Here is a 21102-nt window from a genome sequence, read left to right as displayed (position 1 = left end):
TACTCAGCATGAGCGTCATGACTGCGTCATGACGCTCCTTTAATAAAAGGGGCTCTGCTGGCACGCGGAGGGCAGTGCGGCAGAGCCCCAGGAAGCCACAACTTGTGTCTGTATCAGTGTATTTTGCCTGTCTGCCATGTGATCATGGCCTAGTCTTGCAGCACGGCCCAAGTGACCTTGGAGCTGCGACTGCTGAGAGTGGGGATGATCCCCCAGACTGCGTAGATTCCGCCCGGTGATATGGGCCTGGTAGGGTGTCCCCTGCCCACAGTCCGCCGGGAACCCCCAGCATGCCTGCCCTGTTGGGTGACCCCGACAGCACGTGTGGGCCGCACCGGTGACCGGAGGCAGGCCCCCACATTGGCGATGAGGAGGACTCGCCTCGCACACGGTGATGTGCGGCCTCCCAGAGTTGGGTTCCCCCTTCTCTTCTGGAGACGGCGGAACAAAGAAGAAGGACACCGTGTGCCCGTTGCAGCCTGTGTGAGCCGGAGGAGGCGGCACCCACCGAGCGGGAGGGGCGCGCTCTGGAGGGTGCACAGCTGTCCTGGTGCAGGCACCGAGAGTGCGACCGCAGTGCCGGGCAGGGAATGCCAACCGGAGGAATCGGCCCGAACTGCATCGGCACCGCCCGCGTTGGTGGAGCAGGGTCGTACCCTTAAACAAAGAAAAAGGGGCGGAGCATGGAGGCCCACGGCAGCGCACTCAGTCAACATCTCCCACAAGGAGCGGGGAGAGCAGCGGTGAGTGCCCCGTCCAGCGCTCACCTGAGAGGGATATAACTAGTCACCTGATTTGGAACCCTCTCACGGACGTTGCTTCGGCCCTGAAGGTTTGGCTAGCAGCACCCAGGCTGCGGCGGTGGCGAGAGAGAGACATTTTCGCCCATGTGGTGCTTCACGGGAAGATGGGCGTGGCCCCAGCGGGCTCAGCAGCGTGCCTCAGAACAAAGAAAAGGGGCGGGTTAATAAGAGGAAACCCCTCTAGCCCTGGGCCGCATCTGGGTGAAAGTTAAGCACTAGAAAAAGTGCAGGTGGTTGACACTTCCGCTGCACGCAGTATCTGGAAAAGGGGGTGAAGCTTGCTCTCTGCCTTGCCCGCTCAGGAAGGAAGAGACACTCCTGCACCCGGGCCGTGGTGGTAAAAGCCGGGGCTGGTCCACAGTGAATGAGGGCCCATCAACACCTGTGCCTCAAGAAATACAAATAATAAAAGATCTTTCTTCAAAAAGTGGATCTCGAGGTTGGCAGAGAAGCCTAAAAAGGGGTCTGGCCTCTGCATTCGAAGCCCCAGATAAAGAAGAGGGGTGTCATCAACCCCCCTTGAGTTCAGTACCTGCCCAGGCCCGGGGGTAGCGGCTCCACCTGGAGTGCTTGTGCGCCCTACGGGATCCCGGTATATGAGGGCCAAGGAACAGTGTGTGTCATCCACACCAACCGATTACCATATCCCAAGGGTGGCGGCTCCCAAGGAGTGCTTGTGCGCCCTCCAAGACGTCCATAAAGGGATAGGCACCCCAAAACCTTCCTCCTGTAGCCACGTAGTGGGCCTGATCAGTGGTCATCATGGCGGAGGATGACAACGAAGGGGTATGTCGGGGACAGCTTGCGCCACTACAGCACTTTGACGTTGTGGGTGCACCGGCAAGCTTGGGGCCCCGATGGACAGCCTGGGTGGAGAACCTGGAGCTGTACTTTGAGGCAGTAGAAATGAAGGACACCACCAAATGCCCGAACCTCCTGTACTCCACCGGATTTCGCTGTTCAAAGGCTATTCAAGACACTTAGGCCCGCAGATCAGTCCTATAATGCAGCCATCACCGTTCTGAATGAATATTTCCAACCCATGGTCAACAGGGACTATGAACGGTTCCGGATGAGGTGCGCGAGGCAAGAATAAGGGGAAAGCCTTGATGCATTCCATGGGAAGCTGTGTGGCATTGCACTGTCCTGTGCCCCGGGTAATTTTGAAGAGGACAAAATCAGGGCACAGATCATCATCTAGGGCTGCAGTTCCTCAAAGCTGCATAAGCAAGTCCTGAGGGACCCAGCGCTAACCCTCGAACGGATCTTAGACCTTGCCCATGCCCAGGAGCTACCAGAGGTGCGGGCCTCTGCCATGGACTCATCCAGACAACACCTCAAATTAGAGGCCCCCATGCAGAAGGTCAAGCTGGAGGAGGTGTCAGCTGTCGGCAAGTGTCAAGGAGGAAAGCCGATGAGGCGGGGAGACGGACCAAGAAGAGACCCTAATGACACACTATGCCATCAGTGCGGGTGGGATCTTCCACACTCGCAGGACTGCCCGGCAAAAGGACACATCTGTGGGAGATGTGGGAAGGTGGATCAATTTGCACGGGTGTGTCTCGCCCTGACACCAGCCAGCATGGCGGGGACATCGCTGGGGAGTGAGTCGAGGGGGAAGAAGAACCCCAGAGTGGGTGCGGTCCAAGCAGCGGAGGATCAAGGGAGGAGGCTGATGAAGAAAACATATTTTTTCTGTCCTGCAGCAGTGCCACAGGCCAGTTCGACCCTGGAATCTTCTGAACTCCAACTACTCGCTGGCGGGCCTGTGGTGTGCGGACTGGAACACACCTGTTGGTTGTGTAGTGCCAAAAGTTTAAGTTCATGAGTATCTATTAGGTGGTGTGCGGACTGGAATGCACCCTGTGTTTGCAATGATGCTGTAGGAGCCCAATTGGTGCTCGGACTAGAATGCACCGAGTTAGACCCCGCCGAGGGTCGCTGTTTGTTTGCAGTGGGTGGTGGTTTTTCTTTGTTATAATAAAGGAGGGATGTTGTGTGGTGGTCTAGTGGTTTACTCAGCGTGAGCGTCATGACTATGTCATGACGCTCCTTTAATAAAAGGGGCTCTGCTGGCACGCAGAGGGCAGTGCAGCAGAGCCCCAGGAAGCAGCAACTTTTGGCTGTGTCAGTGTATTTCACCTGTCTGCCACGTGATCGTGGGCTAGTCTTGCAGCGCGGCCCAAGTGACCTTGGAGCTGCGACTGCTGAGAAGTGGGGGTGATCCCCCAGACTGTGAAGATTCCGCCCCGTGATCCGGGCCTGGTAGGGTGTCTCCTGCCCGTAGTCTGCTGGGTGCCTCCAGCGTGCCTGCCCTGTTGGGTGACCCCAGCAGCACGTGTGGCTTGTAACCTGTAACCACTCTGTGTCCTTATTAATGTGCATGCTTAATGTTCCATTGTCCTTGCATTCAATTCACCAGTGCAGCACAATTTGATAGAGGGTGGATAAGCTGATAGTGTGCTGGATATGCACCATTGCAATTGCAGACAATATGGCTCTTGCAGAACTGTCAGCACGAGCGTGGATGCACCCGCACTCATTTTGGAAGCGGACATTCCCTATACTGGGAGGAATGGCCCTCTGGCTACCTGGGACGATCCATAAATGACTTTCTAAGGTGTCATGTGCACACAGATGTCCATCCATACAATACTTATGAAACATCATCGTTTAAATGCAATCCCACAGCTGGGAGTTGTTGGGTGTACAATGACATGGTTTGGGATATCAGCAGATACATCTATCACCGTATTACAGAAAGGTCAAGAATGCGACTTCTGACATCCCAAACCACGAAGGGCAAACAGCACAATAGGACGTTTGCTCAGGTGCAGTTTGGAATGGTGTGGGCACCAGGGCAAATATTACCATAGTGCAAAAAAGAAAAAATGTCTGTTTTTTTTTTTTTGGTTTTTTTTACCAGGGTAAAGTTTGCCCTGTAGAAATAACGCAGTGAAAATGTATCTTTTTCGCCTGATGACAATTTTTGTTCTGGTGCTTGTACCATACCAAATTTCACTTGTCATTGTGCAATCGTTTTCTAATATATCCCAATGTCTTTAAAAATAGCTCAAACGTTGCCCTAGTGCTAATAACGTGCACCTTTGCACTTGCACCGGGGCAGCGTTTCTGTAATCTGGCAGTCTTTACCACAGCTATACACGCCGATTTCCAAATGAAAAAAGAAACAATACTATTTGCACATGAAGCACTCGGGAATGGTACACTACACCCTAAGCAGACCAGCAGGCACGGTTAAAGGGCTTTCATGCTGCCTGATGGTTCTTGAAATGATAGGAAAGCCGGGCCCTCCTGCCCTCCTCCTGTCTCTGAGTACAGAGGCATGCAGCAGGCATCCTTTCACTCAAGGGGCCGCCTGATTAAAAGGTTCCCTACAACCAATCAGCTCCTTGAGTGGGAGGGCTGCCTCCTGCACCCAACCAGCCTTTTAATGGGTGCCAGAACACCTCCAAGGAGAGTTCAGCCTGAGATCGTGTCTGACCTAGTCTAGTGGCAGAGCAACTGGTGCAATGCTGGGACAATTGTTGCTTTGAGGTGTGTTCTGCATGTGTACCTGCTTCCTGCAGGCAGACATAAAACGCACTCATTCAGGGCTTAATTTCCCGTGGACGTCATCTTTGTGTGCAAAACCTTGCAAATGAGGGAATGCTCCCTTTGTAATGTATGCCAGCAATGTTAGTAGGCAATTATTTGGTATTAAGTGTTAGGGATTATTATTAATGTTATTATTATTAATATTATCATTATTATTATTTCATTATATATTTTTAAAGTGCATATCGGGAACAAAAGCAAAAGAGTTCAGTACAGGCCAAACAACAAAACAGTGATAGCGAGAATTTAACAAGTCATCAAGTAAACATTAGTAACAATTATTTAAGTACGATATATGAATGGGTGTGTGCAGAAGATACTTAATCTACGTTACACAGGAGTGTTGTTGGAAAAGCTTTACACATTGTGCCTGAAAACGAGTGGCATGATATGTCAGTTATCTAGCCCTGGGTGGGTCATGGTTATCTTTGATCATCTGGATGGTAAGATCTCTGCCAACCAGAGTCTGCAATGTGGTCAGAGCCAGACCAAATACCCCTATGGTGCTATTTGAAAGTCCAAATGTACCAACGGTATGCTCAACCATCAATTAAGCACAACAAAACAAAGAAACCAACCCTTTGGTTTGACATGGAGTTGACTTTTTCATAATAACATGAAATAAAATAAATGGTGTGAAAAAAACACATTAATTAAATAAATGACAATAAGATTATACATGACAACCTTTGGTGCCTTTTAAACTCTATAACACGCTAATTGACTGATCCATGGCGAAGCAGCATGTCCAAAGGATAAAGGTGTTACCTAAGTTATTGATTTGGGTGAGCATGGGTAGTGCTAACGTCTCAAGCCTGATTCTTATCTTGGCGCAGTGAGCATGATAAACAGCACGCTTCACTGTGCCAAATCTGGACACCCACGCTCCACCACTATTCTTAAGTGAGCACAGGCGTGCTCGGAATCCACGACACTGCACTGTCTGCATTCCACCTGTTTGTGGAGAGTACGGGCAGAATGCAAAATCTCAGCACCACTTTTGTTAAATAACGAGAACATTTGACGAAAGTGCTGCCGAGATCACAGCGGCACCTGTAAATATTTCAAGTCACAAACCCCTATTGCCATGGAACATGCAGGATTGGCTGTTCTTTCAAACATTAAATGCTGCTATATTTTACAAAACCAGAAGCCCTATACAATAAACAGCCAAAGTATTAAACATTTTCTGTTGATTTTTATCTTCTTTGGGTAATGCCTATTCTATAAGTCAAAGAAGACCCAGCTAACATATATGTCAAATAGTCTATTGCCCCAAGGTGGTTTCAGATTCCACCTGACATGTTTTGTTCCTTTGTCGGCAATCATGGAAGTTTCTCAAAGGCATTAGGGCACTCCTCCACAAAACAGGGAGAAAAGTGGTTCTGTATATGTGCACCACTTTTTAGGCACATTCTAAAGTGGAGGAGTGCCACAAGAATAGCCGTGTTAAATGTCAGTTACCGAATGTGATGGTTGCTAGGTTGGTTTCCAGCCCATTCTATCAACCGCCACATATAATCCGAAAGTGGCGCATTCTTTTCGACTTCGGAAGAATGCGCCACTTTCAGAATAGGTCTTAAGTACCGAAAAGGTTGTTAACGCTTTCTCTGACCTTTTTGGTACTCAACCCACATCAGAATCGAGCCCTCAGTGTAAACATTTTTAGTATTTAAAAGCTACTTTCTTACATGTTACATCCTGCCATTATATAAAGGCAGATACACATCAAACTCAGAAGCCATTGAATTCCCACAAGACCTAACTTGACTGGTTCACTAATTATATTGTTTTCTGACCTTGAGGAACTTTTTTGAGATATCGTAGGCTTGTACCTTCGCGACCAAATTGCGATTACTTTAGGATTACTTTCCTTTTTAGAGTTTTTCTCTTTTCTGGTTGGTTCTTTGTCGCATGAGTGTAGGCACAGTTGCAACCTTTCACTAATTATATTGACTGCTTTATGAAAACTCTGCATTAAAGTAGTGGTGGTTCCTTTACTATGATAACGATATCCATTTCTGACTAAAGTCAGAAGCAGGCTTTACTAAAAGCCCTTTAAACTGTTCTGGCAGTCACACCTTCATAGATTTTTGACAACTGCATGGCCTTCTGATTTGCCTAGCCAGTAAGGCAAAAAAGGAGCAAAGACTCCAGATAGCCAAATTTGAGAGTGAAATCAAATTTTGGAAAGAGAATATGCACACGAAGTTGGAAGAAACGAGAAGAAAGCGGCTCCATAAAAAACTTTACCTAAATAACATATTCTCTGAAAAGGCAGAATTCATCTGAACCAAGGTTTAATTATTACTAGGTTTGCGAGAAATGTAGCCACCTGACAACTAGCTGACTGAAAATGCTAACAGGTGAGAGGGAAAATCAAGACTCTCTCAGGATAAAGAATGGAGAAATGACCTACAACGCGGAACTCATTAACTCTGAATCAGGGGTGGACTGGCCTGTAGGGAACTCTGGAGATTTCCCAGTAGTGTTAGGCAGAATTATATGCAGTACCCTTTGGGAACACCACACACATTTAAGACTACAAGTGACAGTACAAATTCACCTTTGGTACAAGCCTGTACTACGCAGTAAAGTGGTAGCGATGGCTGAGCAAGTGAGCAGTACCAATAGTTACACAAAGGACAGCAATTACTATGATTCAAACAAACACTGACTCAAGGTTTCTGAGTAAAAGAATAAAAGAATACACATTTATTTACACATCAGTTGTATAACATCTCACGAAAGTAAAGCAGTTGAAAATTCACACTCTTCATACACCACACGACTCCCAATAGATTCTGGACAAGTTAAACTCAAAATGAATTATGAGCAAAATGGCACTCCAGTAATTTAAAACGGGAGGGAAAGACAAAGTTAGGTCAAAATTGAGCAGTACCAACAGGTAAGTAAGCAGGGCAATCTAGAAAGAGGAACTACATTGATGGAATCAAATCAAAAAGGCTTAAGGCCAAAGTCAAAAGGACAAAAGTATTTTGCTCAAGATTACACAGTTCAGGGTAGTTTGCGGTTATCTCTTTGCCAAGAGTTCCGGACGAAGTTGGTCGGCAGTAAAGGTTAGTTTAAATAGTAGACAAGGACACGTCCTCATATTGGCCAAAAATTTCAACCCCCTTTCACCGCGTTCTTAACTAAACGAACAACTGGATTTGCGCAGTACCTTTAAATGGAGAAGAAGCTGTAGCTGAGGCGGACGTTCCTGGCAGTTCCTGCAGGCTCACAATTCCTGAAGCGACTGTCGGACGGACATGAAGTGGGAAGACTGGAGGGTCCTGCACTGCCCAGGGAAGAAACCAGCAGCAGAGCAATTCAACAAATAAAAGGTGCGCTCCTTAAAACCCAAGCAGGGTACGAACTTCCTGACTATACGGTTCACTATAGCTCTGTACAGCAAATTCGACCAGAGGAGGGAGTCCTGGCTTGCAGTTTGGGTGAACTGGTTGGTCCCACCAGCTCAGGGAAAGAAGATTCCTGTTAGACCTTTTCTGTCGCTGGAGCTTAAAGATTCGGACCTTCAGCAGGGCTTCACTGGGCGGTTCAGTCGTTGTAGGGGTCCTCTTCTGTCAGCTCCTGGTCAGTTCTTTTGTTCCAGTGCCGACTCTGCTTTTCCAATCCCAGAGACCTGCTTTTTATGCAGTTTTCCCCCATTCATACAGCCTGGCTGTCAATCACACAGCAGGGTGGCTGTCCCACCGGGACAGTCACCTAGCCAATCAAACAGGAATGCGACTTGGGTTACCAAGGGAACCCATGGCAGGGGTCCTAAAACCCCTCCCTCACATTCTGCCTACCCAGACTTTCAGGCACCTACGGAGGGCTTCTGCGGAGAAGCCCGTGAAAAGACGGTGAACAAAGGAACCAAACCTGGTTTGGCATACGGAGTAAAACACGAGAAAGACATATTCAAAAAGAAACCATATAAAAACCTATATGGTCTAGCTGGTGTAAGTTCGAGGCTACCAAGATAGCCTAAAACAATACCAAGGTTATTTAAGATAAACGCGGTAGGAAAAATAGGGTAGTTACCACTGCCACCAGCCAAGTCTTGATGAAAAGGGAGTGAAACAATGCTCCAAGAGAAACAGACAAAAAGGGATAAGTATTAACCCTTTCCAGTACTCTATGTAAGATAGGGTGTACTGGGTCTGTGGATTTTAAAAGACTAATACAGTTAATGGCAACGTTACATGTTTTTTTATTTATTTATTTTTTTATTTTGAAATAGCTGAATTATTCAACTTTGCAAAACCAATAGAGAGATATGAAGGAGCAATTAATGAGAAAACTAAAATAAATTTCAAACAAAATCTACGGCTAAAGTGCTAAAGGTGCTTTTACAATTGACAATTGACAAAGCTGCTGCAAAGTATGTTGGAAATTGCATCTATATTAGAGACATATTTCAACAGGTAGCACAGCTTCCAAAAATGCACCAAAGCTTTCATAATCGAGAATCTAACACTCTTAAATAAAATGCTCCATATCTCACTTTCATCTCTTGCCATGTACAGATTCAACAGATTATTAAAATATTTTTCTCGCAAGGCTTGCAGGGAAGGGCAGGAGACAATTATGTGCGGCAAGGTTTCTCTTGCACATTGGTTCTCGCAAAAGCGACAGAAGTTTAAATCGGCGGGAATTATTTTTCGCCTCGCCAGCACTTTTCCCGTTGACCACAAGTTTAGTCTCAACTGTAATAACTTATTGCGGATGTTTGCAGATGGACATTTCAAAAGATAACCAGCCGCTTGACCCACACATTTTGTCCCAAAGCAGTTGACATCAAAGTCTCTGTATTTTATACATGACTCGTAGTTTTTAATCCAATCCCATTGAAAATACTTTTTTTAGCATGGATCGGATTTTCAATAAGAAATTGAAGCGAGATGTTAGCTTCAACCAGAATGTCCATAACATAATTTCGCCATTTTAAGGGAAAAACAGAAGTGGAAGAAGACGATTGGCGAGCAACCGTACTCAAAATATTGTTATCTGCCGCTCCAAGTAGGCTTTTGCGTAAAAAGGAACACATTTTCCATTTAACTCTGCTGCATAAGGAGGTCAGCCCCAGTTCGAACCGCAAAATGGGTAGAGGTGAACAATTTGGGAGTAGCAAAATCTTTTTCCAAAAGGTGGCCTCCAGCTTATTCCATAAGCCATCATTTGAATATAACTTTGATTCGGTACCATAAAGTAAGATAGGAACCACCTTTTGCTCATAAAACATGAGAAGATGTTTTAATGTAAATTTCCCAAACTTATATAATAGAATTTTGCCCTGTGATATCAGAGAGAGTCATTTTGACTGTAAAGTATGCAGATATTTACCATCAGTAACAGTGTTTTGAATGTAGATGCCCAGATATTTATATTCGGGCACTATTTCAATTAATTCCTGATGTAAGCACCAATCCCTCTTATAAATTTTGTGTTTACCAAAGGGTCTACAGACCATAATCTGAGATTTGGACAGGTTTACAGTTAGATGATTTGTCTCTGCGTAATCTGACAAAGCAGTCAGCAAGTTCTGAAGGCCTCTAGGAGTCTGTGATATTAAAACAAGATCATCAGCGTATAGCAACCACGGGATACGCTGGCCACCCAACTCCGGAGCATCAGCTGTGATTCCAAGGAAGGAGACACCCATATCAAGAATGAAAAGGTTAAACAAAATCGACGCCAAAATGCATCCCTGTTTTAAGCCCACAAAGGTGGAAAAGGAGGTGGACAGAAGGCCTTCGAGCGTGAGCCTAACTCTCATAGTGGTATCTGTATGTAATTGAATAATTAGGGCCAAAAGAGAAGATGGACAACCCAGTGTTTTTAGCTTAGAGAATAATAGGTCACGATTTATAGAATTGAAGGCTGATTGGAAGTCGATAAATGCAAAATATAGGGTTTGCTTCCTGGAAGCATATTGTGACTTGAGCATATTGATGGTGATTATATTAGGGATCGTGCCAAGACCAGTGACAAAACCAGATTGAAGAGGATTCCTTTTAAAGTGATTGTTTGTCCAATTATTAAGTTCTCTGAGAATAATACGGCAAAAAATCTTGCCCGAAACATCGAGCAGAGAGATCGGTCTGTAGCTGGCCGGGTTGGCTCGATCACCCTTCTTGTAAATTGGAATGACAATTGATTGCTTCCAAGAGGTCGGAATTTTTCGGGAGATGTTGATAGAGTTCAACATAAGATATAGTATGTCTGCCCAAATTTCGGGGAATTGCTTCAATTGTACATTCGGTAGACCATCCGGGCCGGGAGCCCTGGAATTGCTTGCTTTTTATATGAAATATAATATGTCACCCTTGTCAAAGCGGAGCTGGAAACGAAGCTCAGTATCTACTACAGGTACAGGGAGGGGTGTCAGAGGAAGAGCAAATAACTCAGAATAATGGCGTATCCACATATCTTCTGACACATCATTTGCTTGTACAGCAACCTGGTGGCCTGCTGTTGCTTGGTTTATAATATTCCAAGACTGGGCAGTGTTTTTAGATGCCAGGGCTACCAGCATGTTACTACCATCAGTTTGGTAGAGTTTGGCCTTCATACCTCTTACCCAATTTCTATATTTTGTTTTTATGTGGGAGAGGACAGCCGAACGTAAGTGTAAGGGAAGTTTTAAGGTTTTCCTCTTTTCGGCCCGAACCAAAGCTTTCCTGAGTCTGATTTCGTGATCAGTGCAATGTAGATGCAGTGTTTGTTTTTGTTTATGTGCTATTGAATTCGGCTGGAAAAGCTGCATTAGATTAGAGTACACAACATCTGAAGGATTATTGCTCACATCATTGATCTTAAGTTCCGCATGATAGCATGTCCTAAAGGCTTTCAAGGAGGTTTCAGACAATATTAGGTGATTCCTTGCTGGGTTTACCTTGCAAGATCCCTTCAAGTATGTAGGTTTCATGTTGGATTTGATCAGATTCAAGCACTATGTAGCGTGCAAAATATTGTGGTCACTCGCCTCTGATTCAATAATTTGAAACGAGGTGATCTGATTTAGGATATAAGCGTTGACATAGGTAAAATCAATGATCCCCTTGCTACGTGCACGGTGCCAAGTTGGTCTAGGTGGAATATCTTGTGGAAAGGTGCCATTTAACATGTAGAGATTGCGGGAATCAGTGAAAGATGACCACATTTCAAGGCGTTTTTGTTCTAATTGACATCGAGGACCCAAGCAATGTAAATTTAGATCACCTGTTAAATAAATTAGATCTGTATACACATCCAAACTGACAATATCAATAGCCTTGCTCACCGCATCCATAAAGCAGTCATCAGAAATGCCCATTGGGTTCCAATAGATATTAATTGCAGCACATGTAAAGCTTTACCCCACAATTTTCATCATCTGTACAAAATCATCCGGGCAATACCACGCTTCAATTTTTAAACAAGATGACTGCTTAACAGCGGTTAGCAAGCCAGAGGTTGGACGCCCCAAGGGGCGCTTCACAGCTGGTACCAAGCAAACATTGTAATTGTTCCATGATGGTGGGCTAGTTAACCAAGATTCCTGAAGCAAAATTATATCATGTCCCAACAGCTGCAAAGTGTCATTATTCACAAGGTGCCGATACACTCTGGAATTCCAGCTAACAAGTGAAATAACCAAAGAAGGAATTACGTTGCTAACATTGAATACTCTGGCAATGACAGTTGCAGGGGTTTACAGATTGAATTTGAGACTTATTCGTGTTTTGTTTCAAATGCATATCTTGACGATGTATGGGTAAATTAACTGAGGCGTCAGGTGTTGGCAGAAGGGAAAAAACCAAGGTCTGCAAATTGAGACTTCACCGCCCAGATGGCATTCACCACAACCCTCGAGTTAATCCAGAGATTTACAGAGGACCGTTTTACTGGGTCTATGAATTCAACAACTTCTATGTCTATGGAGCTGATATCATCAAGCTCTGGAATCTCTCGGAAAATGGACAGCACTGAGGCCCGATTAAGATTATATTGTTTGACAGGCAGCGGTTGACGGCTAAGAGTCAGTGAGTGCATTGCAGGTCGTTTAAAGCGCACAGAATCCGATTTCTGTTTAACTGGCATAAGCAGATCAATGGGGGTAGACTGAGGGCCATTACATACATTAGAATGAGTGGCAGGTTGAGGGGCGGTAGAAGTCTCGAAGAACTTGGTCAGAGTAGTCTGGACCAGTCTTTCCATGTCACTAACAGTTACAAAATTAGAGACGTTGGCACTTTCCCCTTTATGAGGAGGCACCAGGGACCCAATTTTCCCTGCATCAAACGAAGTAGGCACACCTGTTTTTGTCAAGTTCGAGCCCACTGCTGGGGACAGAACATGGGAAGGAGCAGATACACTATGCGCAAATGTTAGGTTTTTGGAAACAGATTTTGACGCCAAATAGTCGTCAACTGCCTTTCTTAACTCGTTGCGACGTTTTTCTCTGTTCAAAGTATTCAGGGAGGTCGGGGCATTAAAAATAAAGCCACTTGATGGTAAATTACAGGTGTTGGGAACATTAAGGGGAGGGTTGCTTGATATCGGATTTTTGGCATTTTTTTGAGTCATCTGGTCAGCCATACTTATCAGTTTGTTTAAGGGACTATATGCCATAACAGGATCAGTTGGAGCAGGCATTAATTTTGCCTTTTTAGCCTGCATTTGTTGGGGATATTTTTTGTTATGGCTTTGGAGGCCGAAACCGTAGATGAGACAGGGGTTGAAAGTTTATTAATGAAAGCTTTGGTTTGAGAAGTGCGATTGGGGACAGATTTAATGTTCTTAGTTTTCTTTTTTTCTTTTGTTATGGGATTCTTTTTGGGGAAAGGTTTCACTGTATCAGAGGCAGTGGATTGTGCCTCAAAGAGTGAATAAGATGTTTTTTTTTGCTGATGAGCAGTTGTCGCTTGCATGTTTTCTGTTAAGGCAATTATAGCGTCAAGTATACAAGGAATGGACTGAAATATTTGCACAGAAGGAAACACATCAGCAGAGGTCTGGGACATTACAGACTTCTTGATGATTGTTACTTTTTCTGAGTGACTCAGTCTCTCTAAACTGTTTGAAATTGTGAGTTGCTCAGCAAGTAACTGGTTAAGCTGATTTGAGTGGACTTCAGCCTTTGTAACAAGCACTTCAAACAACTTTGCCAGAGCCAAAATAGCATTATTCATGGACGTAAGCGCAATGCTAGTGCTTACATTCTGAGTCTCACCACAGCCAGCAACAAAGGAGCCTTTTTCGGCTAATTTTCTCGGAGTTGGAGCACTAGACAAATTATCCACTGAATTGGAAACGCTAACATTTGTAAAAATCGTAGGTGACTTAGATAAGTTGTCAGAGCCAGTATGTGGTGAAAAAGCCGAGACATTTGTGTCCATATCAATTATAGGTATGTCCTTAGAAGCAGGACTAAAGACTATTTTAGCACTGGATAAATTGCGAACAGTTAAAACAGACATAATGCATGCTTTACTGGAAGGGGCGACAACACCAGTTAGAACGTTTGTTAACAAAATGCTATCAGTAAGGGAGACATTCTCTTTTGCAAACGTGACTGTTGGGCCTAAAGCAGGTGCAGATTTTACATTCTCACCATCAAGGTCCTTTACCACACTGTCCTCGGACATTATTTGTCCATTTGCTCCTTCTTCAATGATGGTTTTGTCCATGGCAAGTCCATGCGAGGAGTCCTTTGTGCCCGTAGACGGGGTGACCGTGATACGTGGGATATTCTCACCACAGCTAGAATCCCTGCAACAGGAACGAATGTCCATACCTAATAGTAGCTCAGCTCTACTTTTTGTAGATTTAGTAGAACATACACGAGGAGTGGAGCTTAAACAGGTTTTTTTTTGTTTTATACCTTCAGAAGAAGAGGTATTAGAAAGGCTCACACCATTGGTGCTGTATAATGAAGTTACAGCCGGCATTCCAGTTTTTAAGGAATTTACACCTCGTTTCATTTTGCACAAAGTATGAAGTGCAAGTTAGGGGCTATAAAGGAGGACTGGCACTAATAATAGTAGTGACAGAACAGACCTTCACCGCTTGGCACGCACAGCCTCCCTTATGTAGTCGCTCCTCCTCTGTGCAGAAGTAAAGCCTTCTAGTTATTGCAGTGAGGAATAATTCCACTTTAAAGCGGACAATCCGGAATGGTAAACAGAAAAAAAAAAAAAAAAGCAGCAGAGTTTCCCGCGGCAAAGCGCGACTTCTGGGACTTGCTGGGTGCGCCAGATATATTAAATATTATATCTATTAAATAGGTCCAGACAATAATCTCTGAAATGATCAACCGCAAATATATAACAAAACAGCTGGACTGAGGTTTCCGAGTCTTCTGGGACCCTTTCCTGTGTAAATAAGCTTGACTGCTCAAAGGGTCTAGCCCCGCAGTTACAGTCGAGCTGAGTAAAGTTAACAAAAAATCAACAGCTAACTCCTCGCACACTTAGGTATTTAGTTAAATCACTGTATAGGTGAGCTCGACTGCTCAAAGGGTCAAACCCCGCAGTCACAGTTGAGCTAGATGAAGTAAATAAGAGTCGAGGACTAAATCAACACCTGTGTAGCCTTTTAATAGTCAAAGCATTCCCCAAGCACTTAGAAGAGGAAGAGGAGTCCTCGCAGCCCTCAACTGATGCTGGAACACAGATGGTAATAAAGTGATAGCCTTGCCTCTCGGTTGTTTATATTGCAAGCTTACCGCGTGCAGATTTTGTCTTCAATTCGCCTCCTGTCCGCCCAACAGCCCAACAGAAACGCAGCGCCCTTTTCGCTGCAGGGCTTATCGCCGCAAGGGCGACTGGGCAGTCTTTAAATAGCCTTCTCTTCACACAGCTGCAGGCAGACAGATCAAACGGCTCCTTAAAGGCACAGGGAGACAGCGAGTTCTGCTGATTGATGGAGGTCGCACTCACGTAGAAATGACAAGAAAAAAAATAATAAATAAACACAGCCCAACAGAAACGCAGTGCCCTTTTCGCAGCAGGGTTTATCGCCGCAAGGGCGACTGGGCAGTATTTAAATAGCCTTCTCTCCACACAGCTGCAGGCAGACAGATCAAATGGCTCCTTAAAGGCACAGGGAGACAGCGAGTTCTGCTGATTGATGGAGGTCGCACTCACGTAGAAATCACAAGAAAAAAAATAATAAATAAACACAGCCCAACAGAAACGCAGTGCCCTTTTCGCTGCAGGGGTTATCAGGTAGAAAAAAACATCCTAGAAATCCAGCAAAGCTACTGAGGGACTCAGTAGGTAAGGGGAATTAGCTTGAGATTTCTCCCTAACACTCCCCCCAGACTAAGGGACAGGAGGATTTAATCCACTCCTGGATGAATCTCTACCGCTAGTTGGTTAAAAACAGCCTAACGAGGCCATCAGCATTTTGGTGGTGACATCCTGCTCTGTGCTCAATGGTGAAATCAATCCCTTGCAGGCAGATTGACCATCACAGAAGTTTTGGGTTTTCCCCTCTCATTTGCATTAACCATCTCAGGGGTTGGTGGTCTGTCTGAATTACAAAAGTAGATCCATACAAGTATGGTCTAAACTTCTTCAGAGACCACACAATGGCAAAACATTCACACTCTATGGTTTCCCACCTTGTTTCTGGTTCCTTCAGTTTCCTACTGATGAAGCAAATGGGGTGCTCCCTACCTTTCTCATCCAGTTGACTAATGACTGCGCCTATACCTGTATTGGAGTCATCTGTGTGCACAATGAAGGGTTGGTGATAATCAGGTGCTCTTAGGACTGGGGCTTGACAAAGGGCTTTCTTCAGGTTTTCAGAGGCTTGAGCACACTCCTCATTCCATCTTACCTTGTCAGGGTATTTTGGAGAGGGGATCACATTCAAGGGAGAAGCTATGGTGCCATAGTTCTCTATGAAATTCCTGTAGTACCCAGTGAGACCTAGGAAAGCTCTCACTTGGGTTTGAGTAGTAGGGGTGGCCCAGTTTTGCACAGTGGCCTTATTTCACCTCCTCCTACCTCATGACCAAGGCAGACAACTTTCCTCTGACCAATTTGACATTTGCTTGCCTTTATGGTCAGGTGGGCCTGCTCAAGAGCCTGCAAAACATATCCTCAGTGATCAATATGTTCTTTCCATTTGGGGCTGAACACTGCAATGTCATCCACGTATGCCATGCAGAAGTCCTCCATCCCATTCAGAACTTGATTGACCATTGTTATGAATGTAGCAGGTGCATTCTTTAATCCAAAAGGTATAATCTTGAACTGGTAGAGGCCTGCTGGGGTTGAGAATGCAGTTTTCACCTTGGCATGGTCTGTCAGGGCTATTTGCATTTAGCCTGAAGTCAGATCAAATGTACTGAGGTACTTGGCTGAACCAAGTCTATCCACCTGCCCGCCCACCCCTCCTCCCCTTCCTCTCCTCCTATTGGTGCTTCTCAGGTTAAACTGTCCCTCCTGGGCAGCCCCCCTCGGCTAATGGCCCCTTAGGCAAAGGGCGGCTCCCTGACAGGCGGCTCCTGGTGGTGTCTGCAGGTGTCCGCTGGGGACGCCTGTTGCCTGTTGCCACCCTGCTCTTCGGTCTGGGCCCCCTGTCCACTGTGTCCACCTGGTTTGACTAACTCAGCTATGATCTCACTGGTCCAACTATGCACTGTCACCGTATTTAAAGTTGCTCTGTGAAACCTAGGCCTTTTTCTCCCTCTTTAGGATTCTCAAATTTAGGTGGGATTTTCTACCTTTTATAACATACACCGTCACCGTATTTAAAGTTGCTCTGTGAAACCTAGGCCTTTTTCTCCATCTTTAGGATTCTCAAATTTAGGTGGGATTTTCTACCTGCTATAACATGCACTGTCACCGTATTTAAATTTGCTCTGTGAAACCTAGGCCTTTTTCTCCTTCTTTAGGATTCTCAAATTTAGGTGGGATTTTCTACCTGTTATAACATGCACTGTCACCGTATTTAAAGTTGCTCTGTGAAACCTAGGCCTTTTCTCCCTCTTTAGGATTCTCAAATTTAGATTTGTCTTCTTTCCTGTCTTAGAATGTCCTGTGCCTCTCTTGCGCTCGCCACGTAAGTACCGTCCTGTGCCACTCTCCTGCTCACTTGCCTCTCGCTGTCTTGTCTGCCTACCCCTGGACACCCCTCCTCTCCCACCTACTCTATGGTGCTCTCTGTCTCCCCCATCTTTTCAAACTGTTTCACTATTGACTATCCTGCTATCCTCTCTAGGTCTGGTAGGAAAAAGTTTAAAAAGAACATCCTGGTCGCAGACCCAGGTCTCCCTGTTGCTGAGACCTACATCAGTGCCTCCTCCAAGGAAACTCTCACCGACATCCTCTTTGTCGTTCCTTCTCCAGATCTATGGACCCCACATATGTCTCTGTTCTCTTGCCTTTCTCCCATTAATGGTGGTACCCATTGGGATGCCCTCCTGGCCTCCTTCCTTTCCTCTAAGGTCATCATTAATGTCTACTCTAATGGAACCATCTTGGTCCAAGGCCCTCAGGCCAACCTTTTGATAGACGCTTCTGGGTCTCATCAACTTCCTTTCTTCTCCTGCTGTCCCCTCCCCCTTTCCTTGGCTACCTTGCCTTCCCCCTCCCTCTCTGTCCCCTCTCGGGTGCTTTCTACACCTCCGCAGGGCGTAGCTCTGATCTGTACCCCTCCCCAGAAGTCCTTCAAGGAGGGCAACCTTCTCCACATTGCCACTCTAAACTCCCGCTCCCTGTCAAACACTCCTCTGATATCTGCCGCCTTCTTGAAGAACTTGACCTCTATGTCCTCGGTCTCACTGAGACATGGTTTACGGCCAGCTCTGTCACTAGCTTTGACATGCTCCTACCTGATGGTTACAAGATTCTCTCCGCGCCCAGGCCCAACCGATCTGGTGGGGGCGTAGCCCTTATCTTCCCTGAGTGGATTCCTGCCTCTATCATTCCTACGCAGGCCTACTCCTCTTTGAATGCCTCGTCTGCAGGCTCTCTCTCTCACCTAGCCATTCCCTTACTGTGGCTACTATCTATCGGCCACCTGGTCAGGTTTCTTCCTTCCTCTCTGAGTGGGCGGACCTCTCCTCCTCAGTCCTGGCCTCAACCACTCAACTCCTCCTTCTCAGAGACTTCAACATCCACCTGGATGCCTCCTGTCCCCCCTCTGAACTCTTTTGCAACCTCTGCGACTCTCTCTCTCACTATTCTCCTCTCTGGCCCGACTTACACTGCAGGGCACACTCTCGATGTTCTGATCTCTTCAGACCTTCCCCTCTCTAGCCATCTCTCCACTCCTCTCTCCTGGAGTGACCACTTTCTCCTTTCCTCCCACCTCACCCTCCCTACCCCGCAGGCCAGGCCACCTCTGTCACTGCCACCCACCTTCTCGGTCACCCGACCCATGAAGCACGTGTCAGTTGAGGCTTTCGCTGCCACCTTCTCACCTCCTCCTCCCCCCCTGGCTGACTCTCACCCTGTCACAGCCCGCTCCACTCTCCACTCTGCTATATCTGATACTCCTGACATCCTTGCCCCTGTCATGAGAATCTGCCTGAAGCCCAAAGCCAAGTGCCACTCCTGGTATGACTCAAACCTCATCAGCCTAAAACGCAAGTGCAGGGTTGCCGAGAGGAAATGGCGTGCTTCAAGCTCATTCTCTGACAAAATGGCCTGCCGCCTGCTGCAAAGGCAATTCCGGCTATCGGTCCGCACCAAGAAGAAAGCTCATATCCAAGCCTGCGTCTCTGCGGCATCTAACAACTAGGCTGAACTCTTTAAAATCTGCAAGGAACTGGCCAATCCTTCCGCAGTCTCTACCTCTCCCGTCCCTTCCCAGGCAATCTGCACGGCATTGGCCTTTCACTTCATTTCTAAAACTAAGGACATCCTGTCCTCACTCTCCTCCTCTCATCCCCCTCCCGCTATTTCCTGATCTTCCTCGAGCCCTTCTGCTGCCACTCCTCCCTCCTTTTCTACCTTTCCCCTTTTCTCTCCAGACAAAGTTTCTAGACAAGTCCGATCTTTGAAAGTCTCGTCGAAACAGGTTCACCCCTGTTCCTCCAAAACTATCAAGGGATCACATCGACTCCCTGGCTCCTGCACTAGTGGATTTCTGCAATCACCCATTCACCACTGGAGTCTTCCCTTCCCCCCTGAAGCACTCCCTTGTGCACCCTCTTCTTAAAAAACCCTCTGCCGACCCCTCCTGCCTGGCTAACTATCACCCATTCTCCATAACTCCCTTCCTGGGGAAGCTCCTGGAGAAACTGGCCATCTCCCAACTCAATCTCCACACTAAATCTGTTGCTTGTCTTCATGACCATCAATCTGGCTTCAGAGCTGCCAGAAGCACGGAAACTGCTCTCCTGAACATCCGTGAAGACCTGCTCTCCAACCTCGATTCTGGCACCCCTTGCGTTCTTATCCTGCTTGATCTCTTTTCTGCCTTTGACACTGTCAACCATGCCATCCTGCTCACCCATCTCTGTGACAACCTGGATATAACTGGTCAGGCTCTGGTGTGGCTGACTTCTTTCCTCTCCGACCGACCCTCCCAGGTCCAACTTGGGTCCCTCCTCTCCGACATCTTTTTCTTTACCTGTGGTGTCCCCCAGGGATCTAACCTCTCTCCCTGGCTGTGCAACCAATACCTGGCACTCCTTGCCCACCGAATCGCTGCTCTCTGTCCCAACTTTCAGTGCTATGCGGATGATACCCAGCTCATTTTCAGGCTACCCTCGGCCTCCTCCTCCCCCTCTCCTTCCCTCATCTCTGACTGTCTGTCTGCCATCCAGGATTGGTGGGCCGCCACCGACCTCTGCCTTAATGCCAGTAAGACTGAGATTCTACTCATTGGCATACCCACTCCCTCTTTCCCTGCAGCTCTCTGGCTGGCCTCTCTTGGCCCTCCTCCCTCTCCCACCTGCAAGGCAAAAAACCTTGGGGTCATCTTTGACTCTGCACTCTCCTTCTCCACTCACATCTCAGACGTCTCTAAGAGGTCACACTACCAGCTGCACCTCCTTAGAGGTATTCTTCCTTTCCTATCCTTCCCCCAGAAGCTCACTGTCTCCAGAGCCCTGGTCCTCTCCAGGCTGGACTACTGTAACAGCCTCTATCTAAATCTTCCTGCCTCCACTCTCCGCCCTCTGCAACTTATCCAGAACAGGACTGTGAGACTTGTCCTTGGCCTCAAGGCCAGGGATCGTATCTCTCCAGGACTGAAATCTCTGCACTGGCTTCCAGTGGCTGCGAGGATTAAATTCAAAATCATCTGCATTGTACACAAGGCCTTCTGGGGTCTGGGGCCGCAATACCTTCAACTCTCTCTTCCTAAATATCTTCCTTCTCAACCTCCTCGCTCATCTGCCTCCAACTCCCTCAGGGTTAGTCGCTTCTCCAAGCAAGGAGTTGGTGGCAGATCACTCTCTTCGGCAGGGGCCTCTCTCTGGAACAGCCTTCCTGCCTCCCTGAAACTCAAGGAGAACCACCTCTGGTTCCGGAAACACCTCAAAACCTTCCTCTTTGCTTCTGCTTTCTCTCCTCCCCTCCCTTGCTGAATTCCTGAATAAAATTGCACTGGTTACCTGGCCACCCTTTCTGATCTCTGGCCCAGGCCCTGTCAACTGCCCAACTGCACTGCATCCCTGGCAACCCCTGCACTTGGGGACTGTTTTCTGTAACCCTTCAGTCCCCTT

This window comes from Ambystoma mexicanum, chromosome 7q (assembly GCF_040938575.1).
Source record: "Ambystoma mexicanum isolate Mex_15411 chromosome 7q, UKY_AmexF1_1, whole genome shotgun sequence".
Lineage (NCBI taxonomy): Eukaryota > Metazoa > Chordata > Amphibia > Caudata > Ambystomatidae > Ambystoma > Ambystoma mexicanum.
This window is presented reverse-complemented; position numbering follows the sequence as displayed.